The sequence below is a fragment of the Amblyomma americanum genome, chromosome 1 (assembly GCF_052857255.1).
Source record: "Amblyomma americanum isolate KBUSLIRL-KWMA chromosome 1, ASM5285725v1, whole genome shotgun sequence".
NCBI classification, from domain to species: Eukaryota; Metazoa; Arthropoda; class Arachnida; order Ixodida; family Ixodidae; genus Amblyomma; species Amblyomma americanum.
In genome coordinates, this window is record NC_135497.1 from 363105075 (window position 1) to 363127851 (window position 22777).

The following is a 22777-nucleotide window of genomic DNA, read 5'->3' on the forward strand; positions in this document are numbered from 1 at the left end:
GCAGTTCCTTGATATATGCATTAGGTTTGAAAAGGCACGTGTTTGCTGGATGTATCAGCCGAGAACAAAAAAAGAAATTCTCTGTTATCAATCGGCGCACTCTAAACTTTTGAAAAGGGGTATGGCCATGAATGCCTTCCGCGCTGCTCTCAATAAGTCGTGCGAGCATTGCATCACAGAAAGTGTGAGACTGCAAAAGCTTCGCCTAGAGAACGCGGGATTTCCAGAGGAAACTCTGACATCTGTTGCGAAAAAGCTGCTGAAGGAAGTGAGAACTGGGAAGCAACATAACCGTGACGATCCCCAGCGGCGGACTCAGCTTGTGGCTATGCCGTATGTTCACAACATGTCGCACCGTCTAAAAAAGGTGGCGAAAAAGTGTGGCGTCGATCTTGTTTTGACTGCCCCAAAGAAACTAGTGCGCTTGTGCCCACTCGTGAACAGCGAGGCAAGGAAGCCAATGTGCACTAAGAACCACCAAAGGAAGTTTGTACCATGCAAAATGGGTGTTGTCTATAAAATCCCGCTCACTTGTGGCAAAGCTTATATCGGGCAATCAGGAAGATGCGTTAATGAAAGGCTGAGAGAGCACCGCTTGGCAACAGAATCCATATCGGCGGGGGGGAATCTCGCGGTGCACTGCAAACGCTGTCTCATCGAACGGTACAGTTAAACTTTCCTCTTGCCCTCCTACCGATGGGAACGGCCTTTAGCAGTACGAAGAGTACTTCAGGTCTTCGTCCGGCGACACGTTGCCGGTTGGGGCAGCAATTCCAGCTTCTTAGAACAAAACTTATTTATTAAAGACGGCACTGACATAAAAAGGCAGGTGAGTAAAAGGCAGTTTAAAAAAGGGCAGTTTAAAAAAAGGCTGTTAAAAACGGCCGAGCTTGAGACTCGGCGCGCTCGTCCAAAATCGTTGTTTCCCACGGGTTTTAAACCCTTCGATACTTGGGCGGAGCTTTACCAAACCAGCTCTCGCCCAATCTGAACCAATAGCCATGCAATGTACAAGTGGGCGGAGCCCAGTGGACCCCGCTCCTCCTGGAACGTGCAGGGCGCGTGACTCCGCGTACGCAGCTCGCTGCATGCACATTCCATCGATTGCCACGCATCGGATTGACAGCTAAGGAATGTCTTCCGCGGGACATGATCGCTCCTGGTAACAGGTGCGGGGGGGGGGGGGGGGGGAAGGGCATTGTCCCCGTGGGCTGTCGCGAGCCCAGTGGAATGCGCAGCTCTCACCCTAAGCGGGCGTCACTCCTCGACGTACATTCCTCGATTCCCCCTCGGGCATTGTCCCCGTGGGCTTCCACTTAACACCTCCCCACCAAGAATGTTGGGGGGACACTTGCTGTACAAACAACATACCGAAGCCCACAATAGCACAAAGCATTTGGCCTTCAACAACATACCAAACGCGCGAAAGCACAAGTACCAGCGCAAAAAAAAAAACAAACCAAGGAGGGGCACTTCACATACTACTTATGGCAATGGGCTCCGTGCGCTGCAGTTTGGCGCGCGCGAGTGGCGCCACCTGGTTAACAGCGGTGGCGAAAGGCGGACGCAGCCAGCGCAGCTCTCTGGTTCAGTTTGCAGTGAGCGAGGCGAGCGGTGAGGTGTTTTGTCCGAAGGCGAAAACAAACTTGGATAATTATGGGTGCTCTACCTACTGCTGTGTTTACTAAATGTCATAACAGCTATAAAAACACTGCAGTCAAAGTACCGAGTATATTTAAACGCTTTTCTTTGACATCGTGGATGCTCGCTCATGCACAAAGGGTATGTTGGAAATGAGTGCACTGTGGAATTAAATTCATGAGAGTGAACTGGGAAAGGGTTTACATTGACTGGGGTGTTTCGAACGTGACATCATTGGTAGGAGCTGCTTTATGTCTTTATGTAGAGCGAAGGAATGCGTTCAGTCAGTCACAGGAAATGGTCTACGGTGAAGTTCTTGGAGCTAGCATCTGAAGTTTAAGTCTCCGTTTGTTATGCTCATCTGTGGTTCAGCCTGTCAATTTTGTTTCTAGTTTTTTTTTTCGTGCGTGTGTGTATGCAGTGGGAGCGACGTCGTACTTCTGAGAGTGCTTATGTCGTTTTTCACATTGTTTCACCTAAGCTTTTGTGTATTTATTTGCATCATTTTATTTCCTTCAGTGGTTTAAAATTTTGTATCTTTATTTGTTGCATTTATGAGATCTCAAATCCTGTTCTAAACGAATAAAAAGAAAAATAGAGAGTGGTTCAAATTTATATATATATATATATATATATATATATATATATATATATATATATATATATATTTATATATATATTTATATATATACATTTCTTGGATTTCACAACATCACTAAACCCTTAATTTCGGGAATTAATCTTTTGATTTTAATTAGGTTTATCGTCCCAATGCAACGAGAACTATAAGGGGCGCCATAGTAGGAGGTTCCAGATAATTGCAACCACTTGGGGTTCTTTAACGTGCACTGACATCGCGCAGAACGCGGGCCTCTAGGATTTTGCCTTCACCGAAATGCGACCGCCGCAACCAGGATCGAACACGAGTCATTTGGGTCAGCAGCTGAGCACCATAACCACTGAGCCACCGCGGCGGACTCTCTATAGTTAAGTATTTACCAAAAGAGAAATACGACCAAAATAATTCATGTAATTGGTGTCTTCATGAAATTCCTGAAATGAAAGTCCTGTGGAAGATACGTAGCAAGAAATTCATCGTCTTTTTGTATGCTTAGAGCTATGCTTCTCTCAGAGGAATACAAAAAGTAAAGAAATGTCGATCCTTCAGGATGTAGAGCACTATCATCTGATATATATGTGTAGTAAGTTTGCGTTTTTCGCATTTCTAGCCGACCATTCACATAGTCGATGTCACAGTGGATGTAAATTACATAGCTGATATCATTATTTGGGTCAGAGCCTTGTTTCTCAAACTGTAAAGGTACTTAATTAATCTCAATAAGCTCAACTGCGCTGCCAAATATTGCAGTGCCGTCGGGACTGCAACACGACCATGGTTGCTCGGAATCGGTGATCAGCCCAACCTGAAAGCAATTGAAATGAAATGCAGCAGTGGTGGCGTCAAGGCTTTCAATGCGTTGAAATCCGCAGAGTAGGCGTTCACTTAGTATGGTATCGCGGCCAGTGCGCGTCTGTGTCTGCTATGCGGCCGGGCTGGCGCGAACGCATCGGGCATGGAGAAAGGCCCAGGGCCACCACGGCCAGTCTCGAGGGGGGCGCGCGCGCTCTCCCTTCAAGAGACCGGCCATGACTGAGCGTCCGGTTAACGCGGCGAGTGCCACGAGGCGGCGCTGGCGATGTGGTCGCTGCTGGCGCCACCATACCAGCGCACGGAGCCCATAGCGAAAAGAGTAGGTTCACAAGGATATCTTGTTGCATGCATCTACACTCAGATTTACATATTTTTCTCTTTGCGAGCAAATAACAGTCTAAACACTCATCACACAAGGAGTCCATCATTAATGCACTTGAGATGTCAGTCCACAAGCACTCACACGCACACACACACACACTCAGGTTGGGCCACCGTCCCGTACGTTCCTTGGCCCGCGATGTCTGATCCATCTACCTAGCACAGGCGGCTCCCTGATTTGTTCCTGGTTCAGATGCGTGGACTCATGCAGTGTGGATTCAAAGGTGTAACTCCCACTATGCAATTCCGGAACACCTTTTATATCCCCAAACTCTCCGTCAGACTGAAAAATTACGCCTACGTTGTTCACTCTGGCGTAATACTTTCTTAGTCTATTGGCGTGCACCCACCGCTCAGAACCATCTCTGAACTTGACAACATAGCTATCGGGTCGTCTATGCTCTTTAATCGTTGCTGGGCCCACCCATTTAGGTCGCATCTTATTCTGCTGGTTCGTGTCCAACACGAGGACATCCTCACCCTGACAGAACCCTTTGGCCCGTGCCCTCAGATTGTATTTCTCCGCATACGCTTTCTGCAGCTGCTTGATTTGGTGATCTACCCTCTCTGCTAATTCAGCCATTTGCTGCCGCAGCTTGATCAGATACTCTGACGTAGCCTTATTTAGGCCCGTAAGTGGTGTCCAGTTCCCTGTCCATGTCTTTTGAAGGATGCTTAATGGGCCTTGAGGGACGCGCCCATACATAACCTCAGCTCGCGTTACGTTTCCGACCGTGGCTCTCGCTGTCATCTTTGTGTCCTGCTGGTGACGACCTAGCTCATTACCAGGCATTACATTGGGCCTCTTCTGTGGGCAGTTCCACTGCACGTGACCGAATTTACCACAGCCATAGCATTTTGGCGGTTCCCTGTGCTCGTCCTTGGATCGATCTCCTTGGTTCCGTGGCTCGCGCGGCTTTGCCTCATACTTTTTCGGCTCCTCTGCAGCCCTTTGACGGCGCCCACGCCTACTGTCTTCATATTGTTCGGCAAGTTGCGCAAGCTCCTTGGGTGTCAACCACTTATCTGTCTCCTGTTGGAGAATGTACTCGCGCATTTCGTCCGGCATAGTCTGCTTAGCGCGGTCTGCAACCATTAAGGCTCGAACGTCCTCTAATGTTCTCACTTTCCTACTTTGCAAGTAGTATCCAAGCGTTACGTCCAGCTGGGTGACAAACTGACCCCAGCTTTCGGCATCTTTCCTACAAGTGTAGAACCTGCGCTTGTATTCTTCAGCAGTTAATCTGAGCTCCGCGAGTACTAGCTCCCGAATTTCCTCGAAACTCATTACCGTGTCGACCGACTGGTTAGCCACGAGTGCCCGAGTTTTTTCATTCAGGAAGGGCATTATAATTGGCCCCGCGATGTCATTCGGGATCTCGCAGGCCCTTATCATATTTTCGGCGCTTTTGAACCATGCAGGAATGAGGTCTTCCAACTGTGGCATTGGCGCGAGGACTGCCCTTAGATCATCCGCGTGCCGACCCAATTTTTCCTTTCTGCTGCCATTTCCAGAGATGCTCTGACCTTTCTGAATCAGTGTCTGGAGCTGAATTTTTAGCTTAAGAGCTTCAATCTCGAGCTCCTGCTCCCTCAAGCGCGTGCTACCCTGGCTGCTGTCACACGCCGGGGTGTTAGCACTCTGCCCGTCCGTAATCGTCACGTTCTCCGTGTCTTCCCCGTCAGAGTCCGTGTCACTAGCGTTTCGACTTCCCACGCGCAGCCTTTGTGCTCGGGTAGTGACTGACATCGCGTTCCCGGAGAAAACGGAAAAGGGCCCACCTGTGTTCTGCAGACTTCTTGTTCGTGCTGCGCTGGGTCGGTGTCTTTCCGCTGTCCACGTTGAGCTGGTGGCGGAAGGGGTGGGAGTCCCACCGGTGCTCACTGCGGTGCCCGTCACGTCCTCCAGGCCGATGAAGTCGCCAGCCACAGATGCCGCCGAAGTCGCCGCGCTCCGCTCCGTCGGTCCGCTTCCTTGCTGTCAGCGCTGACGTGGAGCCTTGACTCCGAGACCTCGCCTGGACTTTGGTCCCCGGGGCCTCTCCCCAAGATTTTGTGCTCCTTCAATCTTCCGGAAGGTACTGCCTTCAACCGCTCTGCAGGAAGCCGCTCAGACGATCCTGGTCACGGCACCAGTTAAACTTTCCTGCGCCCTCCTTCCGGTGGGACTCGCCTTTAGCAGTACGAAGAGTACTTCAGGTCTTCGTCCGGCGACACGTTGCCGGTTGGGGCAGCAATTCCAGCTTCTTAGAACAAAACTTATTTATTAAAGACGGCACTGACATAAAAAGGCAGGTGAGTAAAAGGCAGTTTAAAAAAGGGCAGTTTAAAAAAAGGCTGTTAAAAACGGCCGAGCTTGAGACTCGGCGCGCTCGTCCAAAATCGTTGTTTCCCACGGGTTTTAAACCCTTCGATACTTGGGCGGAGCTTTACCAAACCAGCTCTCGCCCAATCTGAACCAATAGCCATGCAATGTACAAGTGGGCGGAGCCCAGTGGACCCCGCTCCTCCTGGAACGTGCAGGGCGCGTGACTCCGCGTACGCAGCTCGCTGCATGCACATTCCATCGATTGCCACGCATCGGATTGACAGCTAAGGAATGTCTTCCGCGGGACATGATCGCTCCTGGTAACAGGTGCGGGGGGGGGGGGGAAGGGCATTGTCCCCGTGGGCTGTCGCGAGCCCAGTGGAATGCGCAGCTCTCACCCTAAGCGGGCGTCACGCCTCGACGTACATTCCTCGATTCCCCCTCGGGCATTGTCCCCGTGGGCTTCCACTTAACAGGTACCCTGGCGACCCTGACCCTGTACCCTGCACACCAATCTTGCATGAAACAAGCATTCTACGAACACTAAAAACGCATTCGGAACGGGAAATTTTCGAAGCTATCTGCATTGATAAAGAAGGTTCAAAATGTGTCAGCACCCCATCTGTTTATCTATCAAAAAAAGAATTGTTGTTTTTGAAATGTGGCGTTGCTACTGCGCGTGTGTGAATATCAGCATTTGAGATGTCTTATATTGAATGTTTTTTCGATTAAACGACAGTTGAAGACTAGCGTACGTCCTGTGTATTTGTGTTCTTGTCCCTTGTGCTCACTAAGCGCTAGAAAATATGAGTTCAAACAATATCCAACTAGCCCAAGTTTCTGCCTTACTAAGTAATTTGCCTGCAAATGTGTTAAACTGGCTTGAGAGGAATATCTGGACAATTTTTCGTTGCATACTGCAGTTTTCACAGATGACTCCCAGCAAAACGGCAAGGCAGCTATTTGCATTCATTCCGGGGCTCTTGACTGAAGTTATTCATCTCGGGCCCCTGGTTACACGCCTATTTTCGTTGCCGAAATTCTTAGTCGGCCTTACTAAGGATTCCTTTCAATGCTTCACAGGTCATTATACTTTCTGACAACCTTTCTGCCCTGCCAGCGTTCGAAAGATCGAAGGACGCTCTTCTGAGCCGTTTCCTTCGTTTTTTCATTCCCCCACGCGTTAAAAAAGTGCATTTTCACTGGCTAACCGGACATCGCGGCATTGATTTTAACGCGCTGGCTGATTTTTTTTGCAAACTCTGCCCTTTTCGGACATGTGCTCCCGTTTATTCCCAAGACTGTCGACTTGACAAAAGCCTGCTTTCAACGTTTCCTGCATCTGCACTTCTTGAGTCATGAGCCTCTCTTTGCTACACAGGATTTATAGCGTTGGACATTCCCTTGGAGTGTCCGCTTATGCAGTCACGCCAATGCGAGGTGTCCATGACCCTATAGCGCTGCAGAAAACCACGATTAAATATTTATTAGTGCCAATCGGGGTTCTCTCTGTCGAGGCATTGCGAGTCATATGGCCAGATTAAAACACTCTGCTGCCGGCGGTTTGCTTCTCTGTGAAGAGCTTATTTGGAGGTACCCCTTGCTCGAGTGGGGCTTCCTCTTTCTATTTAGGCTGTCTTCTCCTTTGGGGCAAGCGTCTGGGGATATTTACCAAAACCAATGTGAGACTCTCTTTATTATTACACCATTGCCTCAGGTAGATTCTATTGTTAGCTGTAATTTTCTAAATTATTTAGATTCCACTCAAAATTTCACCAATGATTGTCTAGCTTAATTAAGTCAATGTGTCTCTCCTTTTTTAATTTCCAACGCAACCTGGCCAATCCCCCCCCCCTCCCCCCGTGGGTACGTGCCACTCCACCACAGACCAGCATCTGCAACAACGACAATGCCAATAACGGCGTCACGAATTTCAGAACACGTTTCTGGTGGCCATCCGCTCAATAATCCCTCAAAACACCGGCGAAAGGGGCTAGTTGGTACCTCATGTTCAATAGGACAGCACTGACTTGGACAAATTTGGACGAAGGAGAGAGAATAAAACAAGATGCTCGTCCTGTTTCTATTCTCTGTTCTTTGTTAGCGCTGTCCCATTCAACAGCTGAACCTTCAGTTTTGCCTGCAGCACGGCCTCATACCTCGCGGAAATACAGGCAGCGCGAGAGCGGCAAACACAACGGGAAATGGTTGAAAGGCAGTTTCACTAGTCAGCCTTATGAGAGCCCACGAGTTCACGAGCTTTAGAGTTTCTTGAGATGTATGAGTTCATTTGCTCTGACGTTTTTTTTTTTGCTCGTTTTTCTGCTGGGCTGGCCTCATTCTCGTTGAGTGTAGTGTGAAGTGTGCTTTTTTTAGAGTGCGTAACACAAGTCTTTGTTTGTAGCTCACTCCTGGTTGGGTCATATTTCGCTCTTTAGTGTCTGATAAATAAATAAATAAATAAATAAATAAATAAATAAATAAATAAATAAATAAATAAATAAATAAATAAATAAATAAATACTAATAAAACCTCCAAAACTCATTCAGATATACTCCAGCGCAATCCAGTGGTATGTTTGTCTAGACTGAAAATGCCGCAATTAAGCATATGCACATTCAGAAGTGGGCCGGGGTTAATTTATACGAATTTCTGTTAGCCATTTTAGTACAAAGTGAAATTCGTTCAGATTGTTATCGCACCTTCGCTTATTATAGGACAATAAATCGTGCTAGCAGGCAAATGAAACATTTCGTCTTGTATAACCTTGGATATAAAACCAATTTTTTTATAACCTCGTTGTAACGAAGTTGTAGGGTCCCCGCGAATTCTTCGTCATAGCCATTGCTTCCTTGTAGCGATACGCCGCCTCGGTTGCAGCTGTCGCATGCCAACAGGGCTTACTTAAGCAAGTCCTTGTGCATACTGAGGACAGCAAAGCAGGTGTTTAGTACGGCGCCGATGTGCTTTGCGAGGCCTTCAACACGCGCACCGAGCACCCACCACACTGCCGACTGTGCGTACACCAACGGAATGCCCAACCCAGGGCCCTTAAGGGACACTAAATGACGATGATCATGAATACGCCATCCTTGCCAATGCGCACCTGTTTCTTCCGCGGCCTCGTTGAGATTGCGCGCCCAGCAGCCGGGACTTATGGGAATAATGTCGTAGAGGATAGGGAGAGACCTGTTCAAAATACGCAGCTCCACTTTGTACGGGCTGAAGGCAGTACGCTACGCTGTAGAAGAGGTCGCGCGGCGGCGAGTTCGTCGCGAGTGCTCGTCTTGGTTGGCTTTGCTGCGTAGCTCACGATCACGCGGGCTAAAACACTTCAGCGAATAACTTAAACGTCTCGTGAAGAATGCGCATGTCAGCCCAGGGGCTTTGACGATGGTAGCCTTCTAGTCGACGGAAATTGTCAACGGAAGACCCTTTGAAATCAGCGGAAAATCGGCACCTTCAAGCATACCAAGCAGACTGCTGAACTGCTTTCACCATGCGAGCATGCGGTGAAAAGGAAAGTGAACTGCACATGGAACCAGAGAAGCGGAGCGCGTTCGCAGTGGATCGTGTGCGGCGAGGATGTTTCCGGAGAAAGGGGGAGCCCCTGAGCGAAACCACACGCCGAAGGTGGCGAATTGTCCAGAAAAACGCTCCATGGATGTGTCGCTCGAGGAGGGACAAATTTCAGTTTGCCACCATCGAATCGCTATGCAAGCGTTGGGCACCGCTGTAGATAGAAGTTACAAAGAGGGAATAATCAGTGACTGGGTATTGTCTTAAAAATAAGCCTTTATGTTATGTACTCGGTGCAAAATGGCCAGTCAGGTTCCTTGAATGTTCATTATATCTCGTTGCAAGAATATTCTGCTGTGTTAAAACGAGATATAAGGTACATGACCTTCTATGAGAGTTTCCAATTTGAATAGGTACTCCTTCGCGGTACCAACTATTTCGTTATAGATCTTTTCGTTATAGCGAGGCGTGTGTGCAATATTGCCGCGAATATTTGCAGTGTTTGTTCGTTTTTCAAATCTGCCGCCACACCACTTTATCGCTTTGTTTGCGACGCAAGACGCGACTAGATTTATCTCGATTAATCGCAGCCAGGCAGAGCTGATTCTACGTTGTTCCAGAATGTTCTAGTAACTTTGCACGCTTTATCTCGAAAGTTCGCTATCAGCTTTAAATTGAGCACGGCCGACAGCGGCGGGCATTCTGTTCGACGACCGCCGAGCACGCTTGTCGCCTCGCCGCCGCCGAGTGTTTCAGTCCTTTTTGGGCGCAAGTCAGCCCAATAAACAGTTTTCTTTTAGGAGACATTTTGTCCGTTTCATCGCTCCTTCGAATGCCGTCACCACTACGGGACAATATGATCACTTGTCAAAGGTAATCTTTAGGTGGCTTTTAATCCAAATTAACTCACAAAGATTTAGGCGGCCTATTTGTTCCTTGCACTTCTATTTCTTGTACATGGATTATGTTTGTTGCAAGAAAGGTTGTACGCATCGAACTGCATATATAGCTTCAGGCATACGGAGGACTCAGAAAACGAGAGAGAGAACGACTTTATTTCAAGGACCGCAGGTCAAAGAAAAAAGAAAGAAAGTCAAGCGCGTAACGTTTTTTCTCTTCTTTTGGGCGAAAAATTATATAATATTTGCCACAACACTAGGTGCCACATCATCTGTCGATCACCGTTCCGCTTTTTGGAAGACTATAGCGGATGGAATGGGCAGTGAAGACCGCATTCGTTGCACCTTACGATCTTTATCAGTTTTAAGCCACGCCGTTAGAGTGCGTAGTGCTGCGGTCATTTTCGAGCTGGTGATGGACTCTCTCCTTGGGGGATTGAAGTGGACTGCTTGTCACTGCAACCTCCTCGGCACTGTGGTCTTCTCGTCTACGTCTTCAACACACCTCAAAACAACTTCCTACTATTGTTTATCTTTTTTGTCAAGTGGGGCTGGCGCAATTTCTCGAGACTCTAGCTTTGCCGCCGCCAACTTACCAGTCCTCTCTATATGATCGACGCCCTTGGAGTACGAGCGGGAACGCCGTGAAGGACTTGTTGTATCCCCAAGTAAACGAAGGATATCCGAAGCCTAGGCGGATCTTTGTTGGTATTTCATCCTTTCGTAAGGCATTTCACCTACCTAAACGGTCCGCTAACAGAACTTGCCAGGAAAGACGTTCCTCTTATCTGTGGACTTTCCACAGCGGGAAACGTTTTCGTCGCCCATCGCGTTGTCTATATCCCCAAGTAAACAAAAGGATATCCGGAGCTTAGGCGCATCTTTGTTTGTATTTCGGCGTTTCGTAAAGCATTTTTTGTGGCCTAAGCCGTCCGCTGTAACAGAACTTACTAGGAAAGACGTTCCTTTTACCTGTGGACATGCCACAGCGGGAAGCTTTTTCGTCGCCCATCGCGTTGCTCACCACGCAATAAACCGCCTATTTCAGTCAATTTTGACGCATCAACCTTTGCTCAAGTTCGCACCAATGCCAGCGGACACGCGACCGATACTCTGCTAGCCCAACCACCGCAGGACCATGATCGCTCCATTTAATTCAGTTATGAAGACCAACTGCCTTCTCTCCGCTGCCGAGTGAAACTGCTCCATCACGGAACGTGAGTGTATGGCCCTTGAGTAGGCTTTCGCCGAGCACGGCCCTTCCTGTTCTGTCGGCATTTCACCACCATGCTTTCGGCTGACTTGCCTTTCTTCGCTAAAAGCCCCCATGGGCCAGCTATAGGCGGATGGGCTTCGTGCCTCGTCGTCGCATAACTTTCCCGCTGTATTTCGCACTTTTTTTGTGGAATCACTGCTGATGGCTTCATTGGCTCGGCGTTTGAACTCGTTTGTAGAAAGGACGACGAAGCCACCTTTTTTTTTGTCAGATTCAACCAGCATGAGTTCGGCGTCCCGAAGAGAGGCCGCAACGGAATCGACCGGTACTCGCGCTTTGGAGTTCATTTTTCTCGCTAATGAGAATGATCAGCGCTATCCGCATTATGCCTTTGCATACTTTACAAAACATAGCGCAGCAGCAACCGACATGCGTGAGTGCAGGACACATACACAGACGGCGAATTTGAAAATTTGTACCCTGGCTAGTCTTGTTCGTGTCAGTTTCTGCTGCGGCATTCTTCGCGAAGCATGTTTCATGAACTTGCCGGAACTTTTGGGCTTTTGGAGTCGTGGCCTTTGTTCTGAATGCTGCTGCCACGGGCGAGTTGGGGATGGCAGGGTAGCAACCAGTGCTTTATGGTGTGATAAATGTGGTGGCACGGACTTGAGCTGCTTGTCTTGCAGCATCCCGAGAGCGTCCATGCTGCGTTCGACCCGCCGCATCCTCCCGCATACGTCCAGCGTTCAGAGCACAACGATCTTGTTCAGCTACATCCGCGACTGACAAGCCCCGTTGCTGCTAAAGGCTTTATCATAACTGCTGCTGCTGCTACTGCGCAGGCACGCAGGATGCCGCGCGCCTTGCAGTCAGTTCAGGTAAAGTCGCTTTAATTTTGGGATGCCGCCTTGAGCGGCATTTAATGAAATTTGGCGCCGTTTTATTCCGACCCACCTAATAACGACGAAGTTAGCGTAAAGCGCGCGGCACCGGCTATCTACACGGGTTAATCACGTGACCCATGATACTATTTGGCGAAGAACGCGACAAACACAACTACCCATTTGCCGAGAAATTTCACCGTATAAAAGGTAGCGCTGGAAAAACCTAATCATCTCTTTCTCAGGAATTTCACGCAGACGATCTGCGAAGAACCAGAGAATAGGAGCGAGGCGTCATCCCGTTTGTTACTGTAGCTTGCTCTAATCTAAAAGGTCAGCAATCTACTACACGATATCATATAAGGTAAATAAATAAATAAATAAATAAATAAATAAATAAATAAATAAATAAATAAATAATCCCTGAAATTTTATTTTTCCAGCTGAAAAGCCAAGAAAACAAGACAAAATACATCTGTACTTCTTTCGCGAAAATTAAAAACAAGGTCCCCACATGCGCGACCAATCTTGAGCCCCATCCACTTTCAATTGTTTTTCTGAATGGTTCACCGTTTTCTCAGAAGCAAGAACATTCAGCGCTGTTTCCTCTGTGCGTCGTAGCGGTGGGGTGGCCTTTGAAAGCAGCGAAATTTGTGTTAAACCATTTTTTTCCTATCATAGAAACACGGCTCTACAGCCTAACAGCGCCATCTCTTGAGAAGAGCCGCGCTCACCGACGGAAAATTCCCAACAAGGGCAGTTCTCGCAGCCGTAGCGACAGCGCGTTGGCCGACAGCTTTTTGCCATCCGGTCTGTCATATGACCATTTCCGTCACGCGTATAGAGCGTGCATGTGCGCACGTCATCCGCGAGAGAATCGAGCCATAGGTACGCCGTGCGCACGTCGTCTGTCATCATCCGGTCTCTCCATGGTGGATTCTAGACGCTCTCCTATTGCCTGCACATCAACCTCGACATGTTGCTGCCCGAGAACACGCGCCAATCAGAGGCTCGCAGCCCACAGAGCGTGACGCGTAGGCGTGGCAAGAAGCCACGCGTTGTGTGCTCTATCGTACCAACGCCCCAACAATGCTTGGTGCCTGTTTTGAAGGGATGCGAAAGACGATGGGAAGCATTGAACTCTGCTCGCTGCACATCGGTTAATCGCCACCAGCGTCAGGTGATCTTAACACTGTTCAAAAGATAACAAAGAAAAACAATATGTATCACGCTGTTGTAAAATCTCAGGACTTGAGTACGTTCGCTGCTCTCAAGAAATACAGAAATGAAGTGAAGCGCGATGTTATTAAAGCAAGACTAACCTATTATGAAAAACTGTTCGCAAGAGTAAGAAACGATCCCAGAAAGATTTGGGCCGAGGTTAAAAACATCAGTTGTGGAAATACAAGTCCAATTGTAAGCATTATAATGCCGTCAGGTTTGGTAAACGGCAAGGAAGCCGCATCTGCACTGAATGATTATTTTTTGAATGGTTGTAAGAACATCAGCACGAACGTAGATTACGCGGAAGAACTTGTGCTACTGGAGCGTGGTGTTGTAAATTCTATACAATTAATCCCAGTTACTCCACTTGAAGTAGAACGATTGATCAGCAAAAAACAAAAACAAAGCAACGTTGCTGCTGGTTGCGACGGCATAAAACCTGTACCTATAAAATATGCCTCAGATAAAATATTTGCAATTTTCTCATATATTATCAGCAGAATGTTTGAAGTTGGAGTTTTTCCTGAATATTTAAAAGCAGTACGCGTTTGTCCGATTTTTAATAGTGATAATGAACAAGCAGTCAATAACTACAGACCTATATCGGTATTGCTGGTCATTTCCAAAGTGTTTGAAAGTGCTTTGAACAATAGGCCAGAAAATTTTTTCAATAAATATAATGTAGTCAAGAACATGCAATGCATGATATAATCAATAATTTCGAATGTACATTTTATACACTTGGCTTATTTCGTAACTAGAACAAAGCTTTCGATTCTGTGTCTCACACCCTTCTGTTATCTAAAATAAATACGTATGGGGTGCGCGGAATCGCTCGAGATTTAATACACATTTACTTATCCGACCGGTATCAATACGTCAGCGTAAATCAAGAACCTTCTTCATATGCCAAAGTAAAGAATGGTGTTCCCCATGGGTCTATTCTCGGACCGCTGTTGTTTTCAATCTATGTGAATAATCTTTGCAGCATACCAAGCTCTCCGAAAATAATTATGTACGCAGACTACAGTAAAGTTTTTTCCGTGAGTGATTCACTTATTCAACTTCAATATGATGTTAATTATTACTTGAAACTCCTTTCGGGCTGGCTGAATAAGAATAACTTGCAGGTGAATACCAGCAAGGCAAAGTATATGATATTTGCACCCATAAATAAACCAATCACCTCTGATATCGAGCTTAATTTTCATGGTGTCAGTAAATTCAAAGATGGTTCTTTGCGTTTCTTCGGAGGGGCACTGGACCTCTCCAAACGGCACTTCGACGGTGTTGAAGGAGCAGACGATGATTGAAGCCAGATGATGGAGACAAAGAGAAAATGTATTTACAGGATGTACAAGGGCAAACTGCGTTACAAGTTGAGTCACACAGACAGTCAAACTAAGTTAAAAGATCTCACACAGAGAAACTCGACAAGACCTTACTCATCGACCCGAGGTTAGAGTCTAGGTCTGTACAATTACGTGCCACTGCACGGAGCCTCTAGCTCAACTAGACAAGACTGCTTTCCAATGATTTTACATGCAGTTTTAAAGGTTTTGCAAACAAAAGTTAGGGCGGTCATTTTTCGAGGCCCGCCCTAAGCTTCGATAACCAATGGAGGTAGCCACAGCCCCTGAACGTTGGACCCAACTTCGAGCCCGGGGCTTGGCTACAAAAGAAAAAGAAACACATACAGAAAACATTCTGAAAACCCTCTCCCTGAGGGGGGGGGGGGGGGGGGGGAGTTCTCGTCATTATTGCTTGATGCTTTCCCCTTCCCTGCTGCACCCGCACGTCGCTTCTCGAAGGATGAAGAGTTGTTTTTCAGCTAATTGGCGGGACCACTGATCCACTGGCTCGCCGCAAGAATGTCAGACGGCGGAGAACCGCGACACTTCGGTGCCATCGAGAATGCCAAAAAAAGAAGAAAAAAAGAGGCCCATCGCGGAATGCGAGGTGGTCCGCATTCTGCCGCAGTGGGAATGCTGCCTAAGACCAAGCGGCGCCACGTGCTCGTTCTGTGCGCCTCGCATGCTTTCTTGGCGCGCTTAACAAAGCCAGGTGTCTTCAGCCGTCACAGGGGTCAATCAGCCAGTTCCTCCTGCGCCTTTGCCACTGCTTGCGCGGGTAGGGGGGGGGGGGGTAGGCACATGGGTAGGGGAGGAGCGTAGACCGGAGGCCCGCGTGACCGCAAGCCAAGGGAATAAAAAAAATGTACGCGTTGGTGAAGCGCGGCCTTACAGTGGCAGTCTAGAGCGGAGTAAGGTTCAAAAATTTTTGGGTGTGCGGTTGCAGGACACCTTGTCATGAAATGTTCACGTGTCGAAACTGGCGGCCGAGTTAAGCAAGGCATGAGGTTGTCTTTATAAACTAAGCCCATTGGTACCACATTGGCTTAGAACCTCACTATATTATACGCTTTTCTACTCCAGAATGTCTTATTGCGCGCTAATCTGGGGAACTACCACGCAGGGCAATTTTCATAAGCTGATTACTCTACAGAAGCGAGTCTTGCGCATATTTGAAAACTACCACGGGCATCCACAAAATTACTGACAGATCCATTATTGAGAAACCATTCCCTTATAAAGGCTAACTAATTATACTGTTATAGGCTCTTGCAACATGTCCAGAACCAGCTACTTTACAGCGCAGAAAACTCCGCTGCAGAGTATTGCTTCCGCACTCATAGCAGCAAAATCCCTATAATCAGGACAAACTACGGTCGGCAACACGTAGAGTTCTAAGTATACCATCCCCTACTAAATCGCACTGAAAAACTACTTGATTTCAGCAATCCAATTGCCAAAAAGTTCCTTAAGAATGTAATATTGCCAGAAAGTATTGAATCCATTTGATTTATTTTTCTTGTGCTTTGTTAGCATTTATGGCTTTTCACTGTTGCCTTTTGGCCCCTAAAAAGGGAATGAATTGTTCGCATTTGTGGCTTTATATGTTTCTGATGCCTGTCTGCTGATCTGCATACGAAGCAGAGGCCTTTGTCGGGCTTCATGGCTTTTGCCTTTGTTTTGATTTCAGTAAATCAGAATGAAACAAATAAACCAGGACGCCGTGGTGGCTGAGTGGTTATGGCGCTCGGCTGCTGGCCCGAAAGACACGGGTTCGATTCCGGCCGCGGCGGTCGATTTTCCATGGAGGCGAAATTCTAGAGGCCCGTGTGCTGTGCGATGTCAGTGCACGTTAAAGAACCCCAGGTGGTCGAAATTCCCGGAGCCTTTCACTACGGCGTCTCTCATAGCCGGAGTCGCTTTGGGACGTTAAACCCCCATAAACCAAACAAAACAAATAAACTGAGATCAAATGAAAATAAACCTTCCTCTTTCCCCCTTCTCCCATCTTCAGAAGCAGGTATCTCTGTGACTGCCGGAAGAATTGCCGGAGTAAAATTTTTTTCCCGCTGGCATTTTCTCTTTTGAAAGGGCTAAATGTTTAAAGGTCGACATTCCTTAACAATGGGCGGGCCCGGAACACTATCTGAGAGACGGTCTTACAGTAATTGTTTTTTTCTTTTATCAGAAAGGACTCGCGAATAGATCCATTACAGCCAGCCCATACAATCAGTTTCACCACGCTAAACTCTACCGTGCACCACTCCCAGGTGCTGTCTCTCGTGGTTTGAGCATTGGGCTTCAGCAAGCGAAATTTGTCTCTAAAGGAAGCTGTACAGTTATCTCGGGGGCCCGTCGTGAGGCCGCGTGCTCCGTGCCAAATGGATGCCTCTCCTGCGGCCTTGACACGATGGGTCACTGCATTGTGGCCTACCCGTCTAGGCCTCAGGTGAAGCAGATTACCGGCTCGACAATCAAACACCACCTTAAGTAAAAACGTAATGATTTAAATCTTGCTGTAGGGAGCGGAATTGCATGAGAGCGGGGTTTCGAACCGTAACCAAATCTGAAACCGGAAGTGAAGCCGTATTTTTGGCGGGAATCGGAACCGAGCCGTTTTTTTTTTTCATATTGGAACCGAACCCGAACTGGAACGGTTCGGAGGAACCGTTGCAAACGGGTTCGAGACACGGTTTAGCCTAAATTTTTACAACATGTGATATTTTTTATTTTTTCAGAAAAAATATGGGGTCGTACTGCACACGCTTACCCATCGAGAGATGTAGCAGGGAATCTGGAAATAACGGCCAATATGAGAAATGACTACACCAAGAGTAAAGAGTGCTTGCCGTCTACGAGACAAACTGCACGACACCCTAATGCGATTTTGTTAAACCTAAAGCCTTTTGCACCAGAGGGATGAGAAAACTTGAATTTATTAGTCTCCCTTAATCACTGACGTGCTGAATGTTTCGAGTGAATTGTTAAAACGGGTCGAACTCACAAATGCCACATGCGAATAGCTCTCCTCTCTCTGTGCCGTATACCACCCATATGTGAAATTTATACGATCAAACCCTCTTGTGGAACATTTACTTTCATAGGCGCTCATTGTCTCAGACAGCAGTCATAAAGTAAAGGCTGTATCAATCAGGGCAGTTTTTTACAGAATTCAATTATTGTTTGTTGCAGGCCGAGGAAATACGGACAGAATCATTGGCGGGCTTGGGGGAGTAGTAGAGGCAGTAGGAGGGCGAAAAAAATGAACGCCAGTACTATTCTCACATCACTCGTCACTACATCAACATAGCAGCGTGTTCTAACCGGCTGCCTTTCGCTCTACGCATTTGAAATTTTCAGCCTTTTCAACTTTTGACCGATCGTGCTCAGAAGGAACGTTTTCTAATGCCACTGATTATCGGGTTAAACAGTGAGTCAAACAGCGATAATGGCGAGAGACGCTGAGAGCGTGTCCAAGCAATGAAAAAAAAAAAAGAAATGGATCACGCGCCTGCATGTTAACATGTAAAGCCCCAAAATGGCGAAGAAAAGCGAGCAGTTTGTCCAGATAAGAAAAGATGCGGAAACTCGTTGAGTCGCGAAAGCAGCTAGGGGATTCATGCGCGCTCCAATTGGCTCGCATAACAGAAGCTGGCAGAGGAGGGTCATGTCCTACAGCCCATGTACACCTGGCCAATAGAGACGGCCTACCTAGGAGCTACCCTACGCTTTCACGTAGTCCGTTTAATGTTTAAATCTTCTCTCGACGAGGAGATATATAGTATACGATAATTTATGTAATCAAGGAAAGCTATGATACAGACTGCTTATATTTTGATAATTTCTTATCAACTGACTGACGCTGTGAAAATGCGCTATTATAGAGGGTATTTTTCGAAAACGTAGGTGTGCAGGTTGATTCAAGTCTAATGTTTCTCTGATTCTTTCAGCGACTGCCTTCCGGCATATCTTGTTAGGAAGAGACAATAATCTAATCTGCCACTAGTTATTTCTTAATTATTTAAGTCCCACCCTTGTAATGAAATAGTATGGCTTCAGCACACTTCCTATGTTTCGCACGTTTGTTGGCCATGCGGCATGCATACACAGGGTAGCAATTTGTTTTGCTTTGTTTCTAGAACGACCTCCCCTCCGTCCCTCTGCTGTAATATCTGCAGCAATCTCTGCTCATCTCTGTGTTCCTGGACGCTTTATTTTGAAGCACGCGAAAAAATTTCCAGCTTTATGGAATTCCGTCCCTTGTTCTACATTACGCAGTTTCAATTTGCATCTAAATATAGCAATGAGCGTATCTCCGGTACATGTCATTAAATGACGTGAATAAAATCCTCTGTTTAGTGGAAGGCCTACTACTCGCGTGGCGAAGTTTCCGAAATAGTGAATTAGGGTGTAAATACGGAATCCACCTGCTTTTTAGCCTCATATCGCCCCTCATGAGATGCAGCGCTGGCGTATAAATATTCTCTTTGGTCGAATGCTTAAGAGAACACCCCAGGGTGGTGCAGATTAGTAATAATGGAGTAAGGGAGTACTAAGAGAATTTATTTTCTTCAACTCCGAAGTTTCTGAAGAAGCTGTGAAGATTTCCTTTGTTGCAGTATGATAGAGCTTTAGTGGATGCTATTGTGTAATTACTTCCTTATTATATAATGTTTATGCGTTATTTGCTCCTAGGTTTCGCAAATTTATGTTCGCACGCTCGGAAGTTTAGATTAGTACATACATTCCAAATCGTTTCAATATTCTTATTTGGCCCCTTTTCTCGACAAGCCTGTTCTTGCTGATCCGCACACGAACGTCGCTGAGCGAAATACCGGCGCAAATTCGGCATATTATTAACACCTGACCTTGCACAAAGAAACGGTACCCTTCCTTGCTGGCTGCATATAGAAAAGGAACCACTCTGCCATTGATCATGCTGTTTTGCTGCTCTGGCCTTTAATTCCCATCTTCTATTATTAAATTATAGCGTAATAAATATCTTACTCTAACCTGGCTGATTTCGAAAGCCGTTTTTCAATCAAGATGGGGCTCATGATGCAACTAAATTGAAGGAAAAAATAATGAAGGGGAAGTTGATGGACCTTCAAGTATATAATTATAATAATAAGCCAAAAATGTATTACTTTATTTGAACGTGCGGCAATCGCCATAGATTATTAATCTGTTGTCGGGGACAGAACATTCAAGCGGGCGATGTTGAAACATCTCGCCCATAAACTGTTTTCTCCTTTTTACTTTGCATACAGACGTGATAAGGAAACAAACCGCATCGATAGATTTGATTAGGAAATTAATCCGCATTCAAAAAAAATTTTTTTGGTCCAGAACCCGTTTGAAATGTTTCGAACCGGAACGCAATTTCGCTCTGGAGCCATAACCGGAACTGAACCCAAACGACGTGAACACGAACCAAACTCGAAAAAAAAAATATGATTAACACCCTGCATGATGATGTATGTTAAAGGGCGCTAAACTTGCACTTAGTGCACAGAACGAGTTGTGACAGAGAAGACGAGAAAGCTGCGGCGCAGAAAAGAAGATACGAAGCAAGTTAGAGAACCTCACAATGCACAGGTTACCCGGAAAAAGAAATGAAAAGCGAGGCTAAAACCATTTTATTTCAAGTTGCAATAGGAAGGCCTCGGAAAGAAAAAAAGCGCTGAATCAGCATGTAGCAGCCATTAGAGTAGAGGCGCCCCTGTTCAGTCAGGACAATGCACCAACGACAGGCCTACCTCAGATCTTTGTTCTTATGACCTATAATCTAAGAGCCCTGAGGCATGGAGCCCTGCTGCGTAGCAGTTCAGCCTTTTCCGCCACCGGGGATAGAAGACGCGAAGGAAGGTGTTGGCGCTATCGAGGGGTGAGAGAGACCGGGATCCTGCTTTCCATCAAAATTTTAGCCTTCTTTCACTGGGCGCATTTATCTATTTTGATTCATTTTTTTTGTTCCTGAAATGCCCCCAGGCAGGAGTTTCACACGAGGGGTGGGCGGCTTCACAGTAGAAGGTGTTCGATTGCAGTTCTGAAGTTTGTCGTACTGGAATGATGCACCGCTTCTTCAGGCAGAAAATTCCAGTTTTTTTGCTGTATGTGGAAAAAAGGACTAAAGATGAGACGATGTGCGCGCATGCGGGGGACATACTAATTTTGAATGACTGGTCCGGGATGAATGACGGTGAGCGGGTTATATGACGTTGTTAGCAATCGGAACATGATAGAACTTCTGATGAAGATTGAGCCTCGCTATTTTACGTCTAGTTTGTAATTGGGGAAGGTGCGCGTTATATTTTAGCGCAGTGACGCTAGTATAAGAAGAATAGTCACGAAAAATAAAATGGGCTGTGGGGTTTTGGACAGATTCAAGATTGTTCGAAAGATTAGTCTGGTGAGGGTTCCAAAATGAGCATGCATATTCAAGCTTTGGCCTTATAAGAGATTTGTAGGCGATAGTTTTTACGGAAAGGGGGGTAAATTTTAAATTTCGCCGCAGGAAGCCGATGGTGCGGTATTCCTCGTTAGTCATTTTAGCTATGTGTGACGACCGCGGAAGATTTTGCGTAAAATTAAGTCCAAGATATTTATAAGATATCACAGAGGATATTAGAGTTACAAAAAAAAAAATAGGTGGGCGTTGTGTAAGCATGTTGGCACTGGAAAGAGAGTAGTGAGATTTTATTGACATCTAAAGACGTTATTCAAGTTTAACATCATTTTTCTACTATTTGTAAGTCGCGTTGTAAAATGAGAACATCTCAACTATTGTTAATTAGTCGGTAAATAACGCACTTATCAGCAAATAGACATATGCTAGAAGATATATCATTAGGAATATCATTAATGTAAATTAATAAGAGAAGGGAGCCCAGAACGAAACCTTGAGGTACACCAGAAATCACAGGAAACGAAGGTGAGGAGTGGTTATTTGCAAAAACGAACTGATGGCGGCCTTTCAAAAAACTATGTAATCAGTTATGGACTAAATGATAAAGGTTTAGCCGCGGAAGTCTGAAGAAAGTCGATTATGAAGAACCTTACCAAAAGCTTTCTCGAGGTCTATAAATAGTGAATCTACAAGTATGTTAATGTCAAGTTTGGAGCTGACGTCGTTTATGAAAATTGCAGGTTGAGTATCACAGGATAATGTCTTAAGAAATCCGTGTTTACTAGGATGAAAAAAGTTATTAGAGACAAGGAACCTCATTCATCATTTGAGATAAGGTGACTTGCTCATTCAGTTTAGAATATACACTTGTAATGGGTATTGGCTCGTAGTTAAGAGAAGATGTTGAAGATCCTTTTTTTGGGGACTGGAATGATCTTACGTCTTTTCTAATACAGCGGCACCACTTCAGACGAAAGGGACTGTCGAAAGATATGCGACAAAATGACACTTGTAATTTCTTTAGTGTTTCTAAGTTCCTTCGCTTTAATGTCGTCAATGTGAGCAGATAATGTTAGCTTTTAGGTTTCTATTCATTTACAAATGCCGCGAGCTTCAAACGTTATGTCAGTCATCACAGGATATTGAAGGTTAGGAAAACAAAGGAGGGTTCCTTCAGATTCTTTGGTGAAAACTGAACAAAATGCCGACTTTAGTGCAGTTTAAGCATCGGTTTCGGGGATAGGAATGTCATTTTCGTCTATTATTGCGATCGATTTCTTTGAGCATGGATTGATAACGTCCCAGAATCGAAGAGTGTTATTATGCAACATATCGGGAAGTGAAGTTGAAAAGAATGATCACTTAGTTTTCGCAGACTCTGATTGAAATTCTCTATCAATGGAGCGGTAGTTTTCGCATGCGTGAAACAGGTTAGTCTCTTTCGCAATGCGATAGAGCCTTTTATTCTTATCGTTGAGGCACTTTAGCGTGTTATTAAACCAAAGGGAAGACGG